General features: G+C 41.7%; 1 pseudogene; it reads left to right on the top strand.

Moving 5' to 3' along the window:
• The first annotated feature begins 288 nt into the window (after positions 1-288).
• On the top strand, positions 289-15,490 carry LOC117724682 (serine/threonine-protein phosphatase 2A 56 kDa regulatory subunit gamma isoform pseudogene; annotated as a pseudogene).
• Positions 15,491-20,490: the final 5,000 nt, after the last annotated feature.

Below are 20,490 nucleotides of genomic sequence, written 5' to 3'. Positions count from 1 at the left end.
ACAAGTAGTGGCACAGGATGATGCAGCTAAGAAATCCTTGCAAGAGATGGAGAACAGCTCCAGTTCTGAGGATGAGGAAGAAATTTTAGAAAAGGAAAAATTGAAGAAATGCAATGTCAAAAAGTTGGAAGGGGAGCCTGGAAAAGAGGCAGATGAGCAACTCAGTCCTGGGTGGCAGCAGTGGCAGCTGGGACAGCATGATGGCTGGGCCAGGGGCATTTCTGCTGCTGCAGCAGCAGTGACAGCGGGCGGCTGCAGGAGTTGCAGAGACCTCGGTCCACACCAGCCATGCCGAATAAAAACAAGAAAGAGAACGAACCACCAAAACTGGTGAAAAGTGGAAAAGGTTCAAAAGAAGGACAAGATACAGCAGAAGCAGAGATAGCCAGCATGAAAAACAGCCTCGCAGCTGTCCAGTCTTTGACATCTACTAAAATAAAAGTACCAGTTCCTCAGCCAATCATAGTCCCTGTGAAGAAAGACAAATGGCAGAACTCTTCATGGTTTGATGCCAGCAATAAGAGAGAACTGCAAAAACTCCCATCTTTACAAAATGTTCTTCCTGCGGGTCAAGAGAAGCTTTTCATCCAGAAGCTACGTCAGTGTTGTGTCCTCTTTGACTTTGCTTCTGACCCACTGAGTGACCTGAAGTGGAAGGAAGTAAAGCGAGCTGTGCTAAGTGAAATGGTGGAACATATCACCCACAACCTGAACGCGATCACAATGCCCATTTACCCCGAAACCATCCATATGTTTGCGGTTAATATGTTTTGAACCTTGCCACCCTCCTCCAATCCTACGGGAGCAGAATTCGACCCAGGAGGAGATGAACCAAGGTTAGAAGCAGCCAGGCCTCATCCGCAGCTTGTTTATGATTTTTTTTTTTTTAAAAGATTTTTAGAGTCTCCAGATTTTCAGCCCAATATAGCAAAGGAATGTATTGATAGGAAGTTTGTATTGCAGCTTATAGAACTCTTTGACAGCGAGGATCCTTGGGGGAGAGATTTTTTAAAAACGACCCTGCACAGAATCTATGTGAAGTTCTTAGGCCTGTGCGCTTACATCAGGAAACAGATCAATAATATATTTTATAGGTTTATCTATGAGACAGAGTACAAGATTTTCCTTTTGAAGGTGTTGCTGCCCTTGCACAAAGTGAGGTCCCCTAGTGTCTACCATCCCAAGCTGGCATACTGTGTCATGCAGTTTTAGAGAACAGCACCCTCACTGAACCAGTGGGAATGGCACTTCTCAAATATTGGCCAAAGACTCACAGTCCAAAAAAGAAAAAGTAATGTTCTTAAATTAATTGGAAGAAATTTTAGATGTAATTCAGGTCTTGAACAGTTTTATTCATTTTCTTCACCTCTTTGTTTCTTTTGGGTTTCTTGACTTCCTTCAAAGAGATTTGTTAACTTTCTCCAATTTTTTGTGCTGTCCATACCTTTTTGAGGGATTTATTCATTTTCTCTGTAAGAACTTATATTTATTTCTTCTTTAAGGATTTATATCATCATCATCAGATAGTTGGTTTTAAGGTTATTTTCTTGTGTCTCAGCTATGTTGGATTATTCAGAGCTTGCCATGATAGGATGGCTAGGCTCTGGTAAAGATATATTGCTGTCACTGCTTTGATTATGCTGGAATCTAGGAGTCTGTTTTTGGAGTGATTATAAGTCTAGGTACTAATTTCTGGATTTGTCTTGGTTTGGTGGTAGTTTTGCTCCTTCGTTTCTTTTTTCTCTGTATTTTTAGAGAGCATGTTGGCTAAGTGTTGCCTCTTCTACTGGCCTACTTGGCTGGGTTGTTCAAATGCAATCCATGCTGGTGTTGGTGGGTGGGAAAGGGGAGGCCAGGGGGAGATGGTCTGAGGGATCCACAGGAGGCATGGAGAGAACAGAGCATTAGGGGTACTAGACCTTGAAAACTGAGTCTGAGGTAACAGATAAAATGGGGAAGTTCCAAGGGCAGCATGCCTGACCTTCTTGCAGGTATGGCTTGTATGTAATTGTGCCTGTATGTAATTATGTAAGAGTGTCTGCCTGAGTTGGGAGCTGGGACACAGAGAAGTGAAGGGAAGGTAGAGGGGATAGTTGGGTCTTTTGGTAGGCATTCCCTAATTACAGGTTGCTGTGTTCCACTTAGCCATGTAAGGTAGAGAGTGGCATATTTTCTGCCCCTGAAACAGAGCCAGAAGGACAATATGGTAGGATGCTGTGATCTTCAGGACAGCTCTTAAGGCTGCAGGGCTGCAGGAAAAAACAATGAAAAGATGAATTCAAAAATATATAATTTCTCAACTATGAAAATATAAGGTTGCAATACGAATTGTATAAGGAGCTTCATACATCTAAATGAACAGAGGCAGTTACACTGTAAGTATGAGACAGCTTGTTGGAAAGATACTAAGAAAAGAGATAAAAACTTTTAGCGAGTGGTGATCACAGGACAGGACACCAACCCCCCAGCTGAATTTTGTTTTACTTTTTTGTTTTGCTTTGTTTTGTTTTGTTTTGTTTATACAAAAGCAGGCAGATTCCTCTGAGTTCAAGTTCAGCCTGGAACAGAGGGAGTTTAGGTCCAGGCCTCAGGCATAGTAAGAACATTAATTTCAGGGCAGGGTCCCACCCAGTTATCTTATTGTCTGTGCTTGTTCTTGCTGTCTTTTTCTAAGAATCAAGGTGCTAGAATCATGGGATGCTGCTTCATAGGATAAACAAAAGGGAACATGAGGTAATGATTGAATTGATATATAAATAAAAGACTGGGCTTTTGATCTGCAAGTGATGATCTATCCAGAGAAGTTTTAGAATAGCAAGAGAATGTTGTCTTAGGCAGAACAGAAAGAGAGAGGGGGAGGGGGAGGGGGAGGGGGAGGGGGAGGGGGAGGGGGAGGGGGAGGGGGAGGGGGAGGGGGAGGGGGAGGGGGAGGGGGAGGGGGAGGGGGAGGGGGAGGGGGAGAGGGAGAGGAGAGAGAGCACAATCTGGGAAGCTGTCTCAAGCAGAACTTAGGCCATCAGTTTGTAACACACAATTGGACTTGGAGTTGTTTGTTGCATTGCTCCCAGACACTACTTCCTCAGATCCCCTTTCCAAGGCAAGGATGGTCCTTGGCAGAAACGGTCATAAGGTGGGAAGAAACAGGCAGAGGGGATGGTCTGTGGCATGCACAGAAAGCATGAACAAGGGGGAAAGATGCTTCAGCTGGTTTCCTGTTGATGCACTAGGGGTAACTCTAAGAATTGGGTCTGGTCTTTTGTCAGGTGTCACCTCTGTGGTTGAGCAGGGAGTGTCTACCTGAGTTGGGAGATGGGATACAGAGGAGGGAAGAGAAGGCATAGGGGATGGTTGGGTCTTCTGGTGGGTGTGGCCTGTGGCTGCTCAGGGCATTGTCTGTCTGAGTTGGTATTCTTCCTTTTTCTTTAATGTAAAGTCATTTTTAACTTATGTCCATGCAGCTTTAATGTTCTGTTTTCACATTATATTTAGAAAAAGAACCTAAATCTGACATATTACCTGTTCTTCCTAGAGCCCTTACCTTGAAAATGGTAACAAATATAAGAGTATTCAAACCAGGAAGCACAGTTTATAGCATTTATTGTAATGCTTTTCTGTTAGGTCAGGCTCAGGGCTCCCAGTTTAAAACAAATTTATAGATCCTCTTTTTTTTCTCCCTAATCACATCCAGAATTTTTAAGGGTCTTGAGTAACGTTTAAATTTAGAATGTTGTTAGTCAATGACAGTGGATTGATTATCTAAGGGATGTTGAGACTAGAAATTTGGGGTCCTTCCACTCAGGCACCAGAAAAACAGGCTGGAGGTTGTCTAACAACCATTAAAAGGGAGAGCCAGAAGACATAGATGATGCTATTTCCATGGGGAGGACAAGAGAAATATCCTATGCCTGTACCAGGCCATTCCCAGGTCCCAGGGAGAACTGAAAAAGGAAGACACAAGCTATTCAATAGGTTGTTACTATGCTCAGTGGGGTGAGGGTTAAGAACCTGAGGAGACTTGGTATCAGGACTTTTGAGTGAATCCAACAGGTGAAAATGCAACAAAAAGAAGTTCCCCATTCCCCATTTCTTTTTTCTTTACTCCAAGTCCAAGCCCTATTTCTTTCCATTTTTGGGGGTGGGGGGGTGGGGGGGGTGGGCAGAGGCAGGGCAGAGGATGGTATCTTGTCTACAAATACACACACACACACACACACACACACACACACACACACTGTTGATGGTAAGTTTGTTGCAAAATGGGAGCTTCCAAGCCTGATCTAGCAGAAGGGGGGAGGAGGGGAGGGGACAAAGGAATGAGCCAGCTGCAGTGGCTTCTGTCACCTACAATAATTGATTCCAAATTCTAGAGTCTGATTTTTCAGCTGTTGCTTCCCTCTACCTGTTTTCTAATCATTTGTCTCTTGAAGCTCTGGGTTCTGGCCTGCAATATTCACACAGACTTTCCCCTTTTCTCTTGCTACCTGTGCTATCTCTCTTTCAGCCTTTCTAAACCTATCCATTGTAAATTTCCTAACTTCCATCTAGGAGCTTCCTGCTAAGTCTCAGAGCTTGTAGTTTCCTTAAGTCCTTTGCTCTGCAGTTGTGTCCCTTCTGTCTTTTGCCTCTCTCCTGGAAGTCCTGCAGTGTCTCTATATCATTGTGGTATCTACAATATTAGAACCCTCCCTCAGATGGAGTTCCTGCTTGTTCCTTCTTTTCCATTCCTCTCCTTGTCAATGCTGTAACTATCTCTCTAGCTTCTGAAGCCTACTATGCCCCTGGGGCAGCCACCACATAGGCAACTTCCTATTTATATTTCTTGGAGCTGGCCTGCTACACTGACCTAAATCTCGATATTAGAGACATTACCAGTTCTATTCCCTGCCCTGGTCTCTCATAGCTTTCAGTCCCATTGTGCTATCTCTTAGTTCCCACCTACAGTTCCCCAGTTTCTTCCCACTCATCTCCCTCATAGAGCTTATAGAAATTCCTTCCAACAGAATACTGTTTTGTAACCAGTCTCAGTTAGGGTTTTACTGCTGTGAACAGACACCATGTCCTAGTAGACTAGTAGGCAACACTTAATTATGGTTAGCTGGCTGGTTAAGAGGTTCAGTCCGTAATCATCAAAGTGAGAGCATGGCAGCATCCAAGCAGGCATGATGCAGGCAGAACTGAGAGTTCTAAGTCTTCATCTGAAGGTTGCTGGAAGACTAGCTACCTTTAGCAGCTAGGACAAGGGTATTAAAGCCCACACCTAAAGTGACACACCTACTCCAACAATGCCACACATCCTAATAGTGCCACTTCCTGCACCAAGCATATTGAAATCATTACACAACTCTCCCTCCTCCTTGATTCAAACAACTTGCCCTCAATGTAGATCTACAGGGGGAAAAAAAAGATTGGTTTCCTGTGTCTCACAAATCATAACAAATGCCAATGCACAAACAATGATCCTCAAGTCTCTTGTAACTAAACTTGCTCTGTTCTACACTTCGAAAAGTCTCATATCTCTGAAATTCTAATTCTTACTCTTAAAAATCTCATATTTCTGTGATTTCTCTTTATAGCTATGATGTATAGCACTTTGCTCCCAAAAATCCTCTTAAGAATATGCTGTAAACTCTATAATAGGATTTGTAAGTTCATTGGATATAGTTTAAAAATCTATAATATCTGTAACAAAATTTGTCTTTAAATTTATAAAAAGGGCTTATAATTAAAGACTTATACATAGGTAATCTTTATTACCTACAACTTACTCTATGTATATGTGTAAATCAACTCTTTGTGTGTATGTATATGTGTGTGAAACTTGCATTCAACTCATTAAAAAATATGTCTACTAGAAAAAAAATATGTATATATGAACTGCTAGTTCATCAACCTAGAACTGACCTTAATCCTTGCATGTAATTTAAACAGTATAAATGCAAAAAAGGAGGAGGAGGGATGGGATAGGGGGTTAATGCAGGCAGGAAATGGGAAAAAGGGATAACATCTAAAATGTAAATAGATAAAATATTGAATTAAAAAAAAGGCCTAAGCCTCTAGCCCTAACCTGTCACACAGAAAAGCTGTGTCCTGGGTTTAAACTCATATAAAAAGACTCTCCTGTGCTTACCTTGGAGTTGTGGTTCCTGGTGGTCTCCAGGGATTCTCTTGAATTGGGCATAACATAGGATTTATGCATCATTCTCTAGTAATGGTCTTTACAACTGGAAATTGCAGAATGCCCCATTTTCAGAAAGACCCTCAGGTCTCACAGGTCTTCTAGATTCAATCATGCTGACTTACTTGCCCACCTAGGATAACTGTGAGTAGTTTCCCCAGGTCTTCTTTAGATGAAAGAGATAAAATTGTGGGAGCTGCCTGGAAGTGGTTCTGGGCACAAATAGATTGCCCACTCATGTCCAGGCTAGTATCTACCCATGCAGTCTTTCCTTTGACTCAACCCAACTGGGATTTTAACACTGCTGAAGGTAAGTAGAGGCTCCGGGTCTACTACCAGATTCTGATCTCCAAGAAGTCTCCAAGAAGCTGCCAGATGGCCCACAAATTTATCTAAGATGAGCCAGGTGATACAGGGAAAAGAAAGAAAGCCCCGGGGAATATCTATAAAAAACTTTGTGAAGCCTATAGGACCTACACTCTTTTGACCCAGAAGCCAGAGAGTACCAGTCAGCTGTGAACATGGCTTTTGTTAACCAAGCTGCCCCTGACATCCATCAAAAGTCTCAGCCCCTGCATGGCTTTGCAGTTAAGCAATTGACTGAGTTAGTAACCATAGCTGAGAAGGTTTTCAACAACTGGGAGATCCCCAGGACTTACAGACTGGTGAAAGTGTTATTAGATGCCATGAGTCATGGATTTCCTGAAAAAAAGAGCTGGAAAACCTAGCTCATGGAAGGGGCAAAGGTAAGCCAGCCCTGACTGAAGGAAAAACCTGTCCTCCATTAGAGAGGAACCAATGTGCCAATTGCAAGGGAAAAGACTATCGGAAGAATGAGTATCCTAAGAAAAATCAAAGAGAGGACCCAAAGGTTTTGGAATTAGAAGAACTAGATGACAGAGGGTGTTGGGCTCAATCCCCTTTATAAGCCCTGGACAACCCTAAAAGTAGAGGGAAAGTCCATAGACTTTCTGGTGGACACAAGGGCACAATTTATTTTGAAACAACCTCTGGGGCCATGCTAAATCAAAGAACATGTGTGTAAGGGGGCTATTGGCACTAAACCATATCCATGGACTACTCGAAGAAAGGTGGACTTGGGAGTGGGGCTGGTAACCCACTCATGATCATCCTTGGGTGCCCATACCACCTGCTGAGAAGAGACCTTCTCATCAAAATGGGAACCCAAATACATTTTGGTCTAGAGAGAGTGGAAGTGCTAGATAATAATGGCCCCATCCATGTTCTGACCTTGGCCTTAGAAGAGGAATACAAACTGTTCCCTCAACCAGCCCTATCTCTAAGCCCATTACTTCAAATATCTCTTGCAGAAGTCCCCAAAGTCTGGGCAGAAAAAAATCCAATGGGACTTACCCTACATCAGACCCCAGTTCTAGTTCAACTAAAAGCTGGGGCTACCACATCTTGTATTTTTGTGTTTATAACACCCATGTTAAAAAGTAAAAATTATGATTTGATAAACACACACACACACACACACACACAGTGTTCCCCTGGTTCTGCTGACTCAGCTCCTGACAATCTATTTTCTTGTTCTCAGAAATACTTTGAATTATAAAACGTTATTGTGGTTTTTGATAGTATGCTGGGTAAAATAATCTTTATTGATCTCATTTTAAACATCAAAGTTTGTAGTGAGTTAAAATGTCCTTTAACATAATTATAGGTCATATTTATTTTCATATTGTAAAATGTTAGTTAATCTGTTGAACATTTTAAAAAACTGGATTCCTTTTTGAGAATTTCATATATGAACACTGTATTTACATAATGCCCCCTTTCTCTCCTTTCTCACACTTTCCCCAACCCCCCATACTTTTTGAATACATCTTATTGTTTAATTATTGTTTATATATGTATATGTGTATAAGTATATATGTTTATACAAATATTGATAAAGCATTTTGAAAAAAAAAAAGCTGAGGCTACTCCAGCCTGAATCAGGCTACATTTAAAATGCCTAAAAAAGCCAGAACAGAGATTACCCCTCATATTAATCAGCTCTGGGAGGCAGGGATTCTGATTCCTTGCCAATCAGCATGGCACACTCCCCTCCTTCTGGTCAAGAAGCCCCATTCTAATGACTAAGCCTGTGCAAGATTTAAGGAAGGTAAATAAGTGGTCAGAAGACATCTATCCTGGACAAGCACCCAAATGTAAAGGTCCATGATCCACTGCTGGAGTCTGTCTAGGGGACTTCTGCAGAATAAAACACTCTTTATCTTTACATACTATTTGTATTTGGTGAATCATGGACCTTACAGTAGAAGCTCTAGGACTCAAAATGATCTTGTGTTAAAAGCATTAACATGCTTTCCAGAGTTCTGGGTATATAAATTGGACGGAGATATTCTTAGCACATTGAGCAACACTTTCAAGTCTATACTAAGAAAAAAAAACAAAGGAAATCTAAAATCTTGAGCTTGTGATTATGATAATAGTAGCCAATTCTTACCAGAGCTAGATTAATAGCTTATCAAAACTCCACTGATAAATATTAAAACTATAAACTTTTAAAGTGTTAATTTAACAATGTCATAGGGAGGGATAGAATTCTGAAACATTTCTCAGTTTTTACATATCTTAAATTACTTTCTTATACCTATAGAAATTACATTTACATACTGATACATTTTGTAAAGTGCAGTATGATGCTGTGGGGAGGTGGGTGTCGGGGGCCTTAGTAGGCCCATGCCGAGGCATTCATCCCCACTGAGGTACCAACCATGTAAAATGAAGTTTATTTGGGGGCATGGGAAGGGAGGTCTAGAAGGGAGTAGAGGCAGAAAGAGAGAGTGAGAACGAGAGAGAGAGAGAGAGAGAGAGAGAGAGAGCGAGAGGAAGAGGAGGAGGAGGAGGAGGAGGAGGAGGAGGAGGAGGAGGAGGAGGAGGAGGAGGAGGAGGAGGAGGAGGAGGAGGAAGAGGAGGAGGAAAAGAGATATCCAGGAACACATGGAGAGAGAAAGAGAGGGAGGGGCCAGACCTACCTGGCTATTGCTAGGTAATGTTGGACCCAAAGATCCAAAACCAGGGGACACGCTCTTGCAGAAACACTCACAGACAAAGGATTCACTGCAAAAACATGAGGTTTAATGATAATAACCAGTGCACTGGGGCTCCCTTGCACGCAGGGGAAGAGGAACCCCAGACTAAAGCTAAGGGCAGTTTATATACCATTTTCACAGAATTCACGAGGGCAGTTATATAATTACCTCTTAAACAATAACCACAAAGGCTGAACTCCAACGGCCATTCCCAGGCCCGGATTTTAGGTAACTCAGATTTGCACATTATCTTTATAACAATGAGTGTTAGCTAAATGGCTTCTGTTTACCCAGGTTTATTACATTAAGGGTCCCGCTTCCTGATCACTTTATCTTAAGCCCTTTTCCTAGAATGTGTGTTTAAGTCTTTGGAATGTGCTCCTCCGGGGATGTCCTGGCCCAGTTATTTTTTGAGTTGAAACCGAAATTGGAGCTTCTTTTTAATCTTAAGTTTCTACAGTAACAGTTGGGCAGAACATAGAAGGAATGCTAACACGTACCTTCAAGCATTTTCTTAGACCTTTATAGCTGCTATTTACCTATATTAAAACAGTTCTTTAGATGTTTACAACTTAAGCTTCACGTCCTCAAACCTTTACAACTTGTATTTATATACCTTAGAACACTTTGTAGACCCTCAGAAGTTACATAAACTTTAAACTGTTTTTTAGTCCAATCATTTACCATGAAACCCAGGAAGTTGTTTCCTGAGAGCAGACATTGTAAAGCATTTTCGTTTAAATAAAGAAATAGTAAAAATTACATGGAAACCTGTTTTGTGAGTTTCATCTTTCAGAGTGTGGTAGCAAGGTAAACTGTCTTTCTCTGGAGACCCAGTAGTACCTCTAGAAAGGTCCGGCCTGAGGCCTTACTTTTACATATGAAGAAAACTGAGAAGGCAGTTGAAGCCTTAGGGGAGAAGCTGGTGTGCCTGCAGCTGTTAAAGTTACTTTTAGTCAGTTTATACCATCTAAATCTGGGAATTATACCTGGTAGTAAAATCTAAATTTTCTATGCATTGATTAAAATGACAGAGACTTTCCCATTACCTAGATGGGTTACTTCCCCATTATCTAGATGGGTTACTTTAAGTTCCCTTGATCTCTATGACTTTCTTAGGGACAGAGACAGTAGTTGTAGGACTTTTTGCTGTCACACAAAACAGCATTTAATCTCCAGCTGTTATACAGAACAGTGTGGCCTTTGTCTGTCAAGTGTTTTTTCTGTAGAGGAATTTTAGAAAATGGACTTCACTTTGACCAGGAAAAGTATGGCAACCAACCCCAAACTGTCCAGTTTGTACAGAGCCTTTGCAGCAGGCAAGGCATAGGATAGTTTGTTGTGTTGTGTTTTATAAAAAGAAAGAAGAGCCAGGATTATGTTGGTAGAGGCACAAGGCATGGAGAGGTGGGAGGGGGTGCTGTGGGCCCATGCTGAGGCATCCCTTCCCCCTAAGATAACAGCCATATGACAGGTTTAGTAGAGAAAAGAGTTTATTTAGGAAGAGAAGCCAGAGAGAGAGAGAGAGAGAGAGAGAGAGAGAGAGAGAGAGAGAGAGAGAGAGAGAGAGAGAGAGAGAGAGACTGGCCAGGAACATATGGAGAGAGGGAGAAAGGGGTTGAGAGTAGGAGAGTAAGAGAATGAGAGGATAAGAGAGTGAGTGAGGAGGGATCAAAAAAGCCCCTTTTATAGTAAGTCAGGCATACCTGGCTGTTGCTAGGTAACTGTGGGGTGGAGCCTAGAAGGAAAGCTAAAACAGTTTATCCCAGTGGTTAGCTCTACCACAATTTAGATGGAGTTGTCATGCCCCATCTATTTTCTTTGGAGACCATAAATGTTTCTGCTAAGAGTGAGGTATTTGTCTCTATAATTATTAAATATCTTAAATAACATTCAGCAGATCTCAGAAGAATTTGAAGACCATCTATATATTAAGTATACCTGACATTTTGCTTTAGGCTTCACTTTGAAAACATATGCAAGAGGCTAAGTAAGGGTTATTTCTATAATTAATAATGATTATAAGTCATTAATTAATTTGATTTGTGTGACTTGCTATTAATTTTTATGATTTAATTACTGTTAACAATTTATGATAAGTTAATAGCTTTTATAAAATTAGGATTTTTACAGTTTTATCCATGGTAAGATTGAGCCTTAAAATCTGAGTTGAAGATTTAATTGTAGATCCTTTAGCATCAAAATAAACCATAAATTTAGGAAAATTTAAACCATAAATATGGTCCCAAGGGAGCCTGGGAACTTTCTTGGTTCTTTTATGGTATACCATCATAGAATATCATATTTGGTTATAATTTTGTTTATCCAAGTAGCTAAAGCTTAACAGTGAGCAAAAACAAAAAAGCTTGACAAATTTTACTGTGAACCTAAATAAAACTTAGAAATTTATCAAATATTCCCTATTCATTGAACATATGCTGTATTTTTATCTTATATTTTAGAAGTCTGGTGTTGAAATCTAGCAAAGATTAGTAGTTTGACATACATTGGAAACCAGCTTTTGTTAATATGAGTAGACGGTTATAAACTTAAATTTTTATCACTATGCAAAACCGATACCAATCAATTATTGTCAATTTTGTGTAAAATGAGATACAATAATCAACAGAGGGTTCAGTAGCAGTGAAAAAAATTTACAATTTTGCTTTATACCATGTATTCATCTTAAGATGTTGAAATTATATGGCATGTATCCCTTTACCTTAGAAGACATGGCTGCCATGTACCCTTTATCTTAGTAAACATGGCTGCCAGTCATGTACTTGCTTCTATCTGGATGAGGTCATCAGCCAAGATGGAAGAGATCCATACAACTGTTTCTTAAAAAAAGATGCTTTTAATATATATATATATATATATATATATATATATATATATATATATATTACTACTTGCACTTCATTCCCCTGTCCTTGACCAATGTCAGATTCCTGCCAGGCAGCCCCAAAAGCTCTCCACATTTACCCCTTTTTTATTGCATAAACCAGACTGAGCCTGTCTTAGATGGTTCTGACAAGAATGCCTTCTTTACCCATCATGGAATATGCTTAGGCTTTCTATAGGGAAAATGCACAAGCTGGGGTATTCTAGCCTTGGTGTTACATGATTGGGTAGAGGGGTAAAGAAATGTTAGCCTTTAAGCTGATAATGTTTGTTTAGTATATTTAGAGGCCAATCCTGAGCTCTTCAAGATCTGTATTGTCTGTGCTAATTTGTTGATATTGTGACCTCATTATCATCAGTTGAATAGTTTCCAGTCTCTGTTTTATATATTGTAAAAGCTTATTGATAGCACATGGTCCAAAAGTCAGGAAGAGTAAGAGAATAACCAAGAGTCTCATGAGAGTGGAAGTGGGAGTTGTTAACTAGGAGAAGGAATCAAACAGTGAGTTGTTGGGAGTCGACTCCTAGCAAAAAGTGGCTATCATCTTTGCAACCATCTCAGGCCATATACCCCGACAAGAAACTTGTTTTTCAACAGCCCACAACAGTTGAACACACTCTGATAAACATCTTGTTTGTCCCACATATCTTGTTTTGCTGTTTAGTGCCCCCAGCTGCAAGGCACGTGGAAAAGTGCCTTCAGCTGTGTTCCCCTGCTTGTCCACGGACAACTCAAGGCATGTAGAAAAGCATATAAACACCCAGGATTTCCTTTCAATAAGAGACTTGATCAAACCCTCTGTCTTATCTCATTCTTCATGTCTCTTGCCCCTCCATCCTCTCTCTCTCCCTCTCTCTCTCTCTCTCTCTCTCTCTCTCTCTCTCTCTCTCTCTCTCTCTCTCTCTTTCTCTCTCTCTGTCAGTCCCTGTTGACTGACCCATGGACCAGAGCAGCAGCTCAGGCCAGGGCAGTGAGTAATACCAACTTTTGGAATTTTCTCATTTTCTCTGGTGTCTATCTATACTTTCTCTAACTTTGGCTAATGATTTTGTAATAATTCTAGAATGGTTGACATAGAAAAAACACTCCTCACACAAAGCAACACATAGCCCTCTTTATTATAGAAACACTAAGTCTAATCCTCACCTATTTTGTAGCACTACTTTAGCTAGAGATTCTACATAAATCAATAAGTGTGAAATGGACTTTGCTAGGTGTTGGGTATCTTTATCTATGTCTGCCTTTAAACTATTGTAATTCTCCTGTAATGTTAATGTAGTTATCTCAGTGCTGGTTTCAGCTAGTCTTGCCACTAAGATTAAAGCTAGGGTTAAAGAGATGGGTTCCCTTTTACATTTTATGAGGTCTCTTTTAACGTGTCCTATCACAGTTCTCAGTATTGTCTGTTCTGAATAATAGGTTATATGGAGCACTAATTGAACTAAAATGTAGAACTCTTTTGGGGTAGAGGAATTAAGGACTTCTCTATGTACAAAAGGGGTCAGTCCCACTGAACAGACCCATGTCTGTTCTGGGGGAATAATTAATTTGGAATGAACTGTGAGAATTGACTCATTGTAGAGGTATTAATGTGATAGGAAACTTTCCCTAGACAGATATCTTGCCCCGATATGGTCTGTAGGGTTAAAACTGGACCTTTTTGTGACCATCTGTATGCAGTATCTGTTTTAGACACATTATATTTAGCTATTAGCCCAATATCTTTATAAAAGAGGGTCTAGCATTATAACATAACCAACAAGAGGTAGTAAGTTTTGACTTGGAGATGGAGACATTTAGAATTTGAAAGGTCTTTAATATCATTGACCAGAGTGCATCGACTCTTTCTGAGTGTTCTGGGAAAAGTTCTGGTCTCTGTGATTGGGTGACTGATGATAAAGTAGTCACTAGTCTAGAAGATGGTGTTAGCACAGGTTTAGGGTTTGTCAGAACCTGATTTGGGCCCATAGCTGCTGGCAGTGGGTTTACAATTAGGCTTATCAAAGTCTAACTGTAAAGAGCAATCCAGGACTGCTGTCTCTACCAATGTGAAGCCAAAAGCACCATGACTTCCTGCTTTTTCATCTTTTAGCTTCTTTTTCTTTGGCAGTGAACCTGAGTAAAATTTGGAGTTGTCTCTCTGCTGGGCAATTGTGATAATGTTTTACAGAGCTGTGGTTTTTTGTTTTGTTTTGTTTTGTTTTCAGATGCCCAATATCCCATGTCCCTGAGAGCCTGTAGGAAATTTTGAGTCCCTGTCTGGCAACTCACTTTAGTTTTGCCATAATAAAAGGTTATCTAAATACTGAAGATGAGTTATGTTTGGGTTATTAGCCCGGTACTCACCCACATCCTCATGCAAAGCTTCATCAAAAATGGTGGGTGAATTCTTATAGCCTTGGGCCAGGTAAGTCCAGGTGAATTGTCCATTAATGTCTCTTTCAGGATCACACCATTCAAAGGGAAAATACTTCTGGCTTTTAGGAGCCAAAGGTAGACTCAAAAAGACATCTTTTAGGTCAAGAACAAAATACCATTTACAATCTGGCAGCAACAAGCTCAGTAAAGTATAAAGGTTTAGGCATCATGGGGTTTATGTCCATCATCCTGCAGTTAACTTCTCGTAGCTCCTGGACAGGGTGATCGTCATTGGTATTTGGCTTCTTCATGGGCGATAATAAAGTATTTCATGCCAATTGACATGGCCTGAGAACTCCCAGTGTCAGAAATTTTCCAATATGGGGGTGGGAAGGGAATGATTCCTTTCTGTGTCTCTTGAGACATAGGATATTGGTGTACTCATGCTAGGTCTGCCCCCGGTTTAAGCTTTACATAGGTGGTCAACGTTTTGCCAAGCCCATGTCTCTAGCTTCTGTCCATGCCTGGGGAAACATTTTCAACCAAACATCTAAATCTTGTTCAGGGGCAGTTGGTGCCTTGTATTGTCTATATTCAGTCTCAGAAGTGAAGTTAAGTGTCAACACTGATATCCCCAAGTTCCTGAGAGCCTGTAGGAAATTTTGAGTCCTTGTCTGGTAACTCTTTTTAGTTTTTGCTGTAATTAAAAAGTCATCTACATACTGAATCAGATTACCATTCTAATCCAATAACTGGACTTCCCCAGGTTTAAAATGAATGTGGGCCCTCATTTTTGCTAGGATATCCCTCCCCAGTAAGGAGTAAGGGTATTTGGGGATGACCACGAACAAATGGGTTACCTATACCATTTCTAAGTCCACTGTTCTTCAGGTAGTTCGTGGATATTGTTTGGTGCCTGTGGCCACCTGGACCCAAGACTTCTTGGAAGACAGCAGCCCTTCAGCCTTTAAGAGCACTGAATGTTAAGCTGTAGTATCCACCAGGAAGTTTAGAGGCTTCCCCTCCACTCTAAGGATTACCCTGGCCCTGGGTTTCAGGAGAAAGTACAGCCCCCCCGCCCCTCTTCTTTGGTGACCATTGTCTTAACTGTAGGCTTTCTCCTTGGGCAATCTTTAGCTCAATATCTTTCCTCTTTATTGAAGGCACATTGGTTCTTACCTAATGTTTATTGAGGAGCCTCCTCTAGGCTTCTTCCCTTCAACAATACACCAGAGCTGGTACTTCCTCTCTCTTGGGTCCAGAATATTATTGGCCATAAGGACTTTGGCCAAGTCTCTGTTCAATATCTTTTCTGTCTTAATATTTTTTTTTTAATGTTTGGTTTCTCTCTTGTGACACACCTTCTCAGCAACCTCCACAAATGTCTCAATGACTTTTCTCCTAATCTTTCTAACTATTGTAACTTTCTTCTAATGTCTGGTGTCGACTGATTGATAAACACCAGTGCTACTGTGTTAGAATTTTCTGTTTCCTCTGGCTCCAACTGTGTATAATGGCAAAAGGCATCCATAATCTGCTCAAGAAATACTGTTGAGGTCTTGCCTGACATCATAAACCTTGGCCAAATTTATGGGTCACCAAGCAGCTTCTCTGAGACCTGTCATTAGAGTCTGGCAGTAGACTTGAAAATGCTCCCTACCTTCACCCATATTGTAGTCCCAGCCAGGTTTCCTGAGGGGAAATCCATCATTGATATCAGCAGGATTCTGGGTTGGAATGTCATTAGCTCCCAGAATGTTCTCTGAGGGTCTCCAAAATGATGTGTTTCTTTTCTGCAAAGAATCTGCAAAAGCTGTTGACAATCATCCCAAGTTGGCTGGTGGGTAAAAAGGATACTGTATAAGAGACCAATGACCTCCCTAGGGTTTTCAGAGAATTGGGCATTTTTTTTTTTCTCTTCCAATTATAAAGATCAGCTGCAGTGAAGGGCCAGTAATAGTGAGATTGATTCTCTTGTTGATTGACTGGCCCCACCGCCTTTAGGGGTAAAACAGTGGAATCTGCCCCTGGCTATACAGCCTCAGGAGGCAGCATATGCTTGTTCTGCATTCCCTATGCAGGGCCCCCTTCTATTTCTGATGTTCACACCACCGGAGCTGGAAGCTGTGCAGGGGAATTGCTGGCAGGGCTGAGGACTGGGAGGGGGAAAAGAGAATATCCTCCAGAGTGTTGTCCTGTAAGATGGGTGAAGAGGTGCAGTATGCTTGGAAAATTCCTGTTTCTGTTCCCCCATCACCAGGGCCAACTGTTCCTGTTGATAAGGAAGTATTAGCAAGGGAAAAGAGAAAAGACTTAACCTAAGGTAGCAGATTGGTAACTAAATCGTTCCAAACTACTATCTAGGGGACTTGATCAGGGTGCCCCTGGACCTTTTGAAATACTTTGTCTTCTACCACTAGCTCCATGGGGAGATGGAAGGTCCCCTCTGGTGGCCAGCCAACATCAAAAGTTGGCCACTTTATGCTGCAGTAAGTGGTCATTTTTTCTTTCTTTGCTTCTACCAAGAGGTTGCGAGCTCTGGTCCCAACTTCCTTAAAATGAGCTAAAACAATATTGAGGAGATGAGAATCAGTCTGTCTCATAGTATCCATCAACATCTGGTACAGAAAGAAACCAAATACTACAAGGAACATAGCAGACAAACAAACATGCACAAAGTAGCCACATAGCAACTGAAGCCAGAAGTGAATCCAAACACTTGAACTCACAGATTCCTGCCTCAGAAACCAAAGTGACACGGGAGAAAAGTAACCTATAGTGAGTGAGGCTCCTCTTTCTCTACCAAAATTTCTTCCACTCAACTGGTGATCCATTTACTTTCTGAAGAATCAGGAACGTCTGCCTGACACCCATGTCTGTGACCCTCTTAGTCACTCCTTGCCACTTATACAAACACCTTGAGGCTTTTCCAAAAACAGACACAGACAATACAGAAATACTAAACACTCACAGGCCTATACTAGACTCTCCAGGTTGGAGATCCTGGGGATCAGCTGTGGAATCCCCTGACGAGCCCCCAATATTATGCCCAGTTCGTGAGAACCCAAGGAGACCACCAGGGACTACAACTCTGATGTAAGAAAATGTGATTCTTGGTTCTAAGGGCTTAGGGTTTATATAGGGAAAAATGCACAAGCTGGGGCTTTTGAGCCTTGGTGTTACATGATTGGGTAAAGGCGTAAAGGTTAACATTTGTTTAGACAGCAAGGAGGGACCATACATCTGGAAAAGAACCTCTTTGGCCTGGGAAGGAACAACTCGATCTGGATCTGTTATCGGTGATAAGTGCATCCTTTCCTGTTGTTGTAAGCTGTCCAAAGCTGTTACGTCTTTTTTCAACTGCTAGGAATGCTTGGTTGTCTCTTTCCCATAGCTTAAGGGTGGGGGTATTATCACTTTAAGGACATTAATTTTTTGTTTTCTCCAATGACAAGAGACAGCTCTGCTGGAGGGAGTGCTGGCTATTTTTGTCTCTTTACAAGTACTATCTTTGCTGAGCATCTGGGGGTCCTGTAGTCTGGAGGGATAAGGCTGTAGTATAGTTCCAGGAAAATGTTACTGAGCACCCAAAACCAATCAGGAGCTAATCTGATGCAACCACAGTAGGGGCTTTTTATTCAAGCTAGCTGAGGCTCCTCAACACATTGGCCTCAGGTTTTAGTGATGAGGAGCCCCAAGTATCTATCAGGGCAAGACTATAGTAATCAGCAAGCAGGGGAGTGGGATAAGTGTGCAAGCATCTAATTGGAAAGCTACTATAGCCTTTACCATAATTGGCTGGTGCTGGGAGTCAAACTGTAAACTTGATTTCTATTGCTTCCTGCATTGGTGGTCATTAGGCAGGGGGCTGGGCTTATAACAACAGGTGCAGATCTGTTGGGGTAATTACCTGGAAATGCTAGTCTTGTTGGGGGTGAGCCTAGAGACTGGAGCTAGGCTACAGTTTTGTTGGGAGATAACTTGGAAACAAATGCTAGGTACCAGCCTGTTAGTTTACCTGAGTTCAAACTTAGTTCAGGTTTTCTAAAATGGAGTGTGAATTTAAAAGATTTGGCTTCTCAGTAGTAGAGTCAGCCCTCCAGGCAGTATGGGCCCTAGTGTAAGGTGGATTCCAAGTGGAGTCAGGAAAATCAGGGGAATCAGGGACTGTTCCTCCAATGGCAAAGGTTGGGCAGGAGCAATGGCTGCAAAATCCATAACATAGGGAGGGGGACAGAGATCCTCCTTGGACACAGCATGGGGGAGCAAGGGAGAGGGCCAAGGCTGACCCTGCTTCAGAGGAAGAAGGGTGGGAAGCAGGGAGGTTGGTAACAAAAAAGGTCTCATCTAAACAGAAAGCTTCTCAACCAGGTATTGCCATGTGGTGATATGGCACTTGGTCTGGGTGGCCCCTGGCCTCATAAATTATAGCCTTCTCCCTGTAAATGGTAGAGAGATGAAAAGTTCCCTCCTCAGGCCATCCTACTTTATAAGTGGGCCATTCATTCCTACAAAAGATGGTTAGTTTGTGAGGATAACCAGACCCGAGTCTTCTGAGACTCAGTGAAAGTTCTTAAACTGATTCAGGACCAAGCCCAGTAGGGTGCTCTGTGCCTATCCTATCCTAGAAATCAAAGAAAAATTTGTATGAGAGGGAAAGAAAGCACAGAATACAGACAGGCAGACAGACAGACAGACAGACAGACAGACACAGAGATTAAGACATTCCCAAGAAAAAGAAAACAAAAGAACAAAAAGACTGTCTCAGACTGTCTTCCTCCCATAGACCCACAGCTGGTTCAGAAATCAGATGAGATCTAGCAAGTTTTCCTGCTTCTGGTAGGAGATCTGGACTGTTGTATTTTATAAAAAAAAAGAAAAGAAAAGAAAAAGAAGCCAGGGATATGTTTGGTGGAGGCTTGGTATGGTGGGGGGGGGGGGCAGGTGCTATGCTTTCCTCTGTGGGCTCATGCTAAGGCATTCCTTCCCCCTGAGGTACCAGTATTGTATAGAATAGAGTTTATATAGAGCATGAGGAGGTAGTAAAGACAGAGAAAGGCAGATGAGTGTGTGTGTATGGGGGGAGGCTAGCCATGATCATGTGAAGACAGAGGGGAGAAGGGACAGAGGAGGAAGAGGGTAAGAGAACAAGAGTAGAGAAGAGAAGAGGGGAGGGGAGGGGAGGGGAGGGGAGGGGAGGGGAGGGGAGGGGAGGGGAGGGGAGGGGAAGAATGGGTGGGGGGGGGACAAATACTCCCTTTTATAGTGAGTCACTCATACCTGGCTGTTACCAAGTAACTGTGGGATAGAACCTAGAAGAAATATCTACAGACAGCATCTTCTGTTGCCACTGGCCAAGTGACAAAATACATGTCTGCTTTGTCTTGGCATCCAGATTAAACTCAAAACAGAAACAGCAAATATGGACACTATTTGAGTCAGGGCATTTCCAGAAAATCCTTAAAGAGCCCTCAAATGTAAGGGTCCATTTTATTCTGCAGAATAAAACACTCCTTGCGTTTGCATACTATTTGAGTTTAGTGTATCATTCTTCAGCAAACTGACCCTTACACTACAATGACGCAAAGGCATGAATATACTGCTCTTTCTACAATGCAGATTCCAGTACAGATCACAAACAGTAGTCATTTTAACATGTCTGAAATTTATCTCATTTTGTAAACTTAAAAAGAAAATTCTTGTAAACTTCAGTGAATTAATTTGAATCCATCATCTCTCCAAGGTCAAATAGACTTCATGTTTCCCATTTGCCTGTACTGCCTATTCCTGAGAGTGGGATTCCATTTCCCTTTCCTGATCTTCAGACTCTCCTCCCCCAACTACCAGGACCATAGATCTAATGGTCAAATAGTTTAAAACATATACCTGAATGGCCCTCATGCCTCACTGGACAATGACAGGAGGACTGGAGCCATTACAAGGTCCCCTTTAATTACTGGAGGTCAGGCCTCTATCCCTGCCTTGGC

This window comes from Arvicanthis niloticus, chromosome 20, assembly GCF_011762505.2.
Source record: "Arvicanthis niloticus isolate mArvNil1 chromosome 20, mArvNil1.pat.X, whole genome shotgun sequence".
Taxonomy (NCBI): Eukaryota; Metazoa; Chordata; class Mammalia; order Rodentia; family Muridae; genus Arvicanthis; species Arvicanthis niloticus.
Note: the sequence above shows the minus strand (reverse complement) of the source record. Positions and strands in the feature narration are given on the sequence as shown.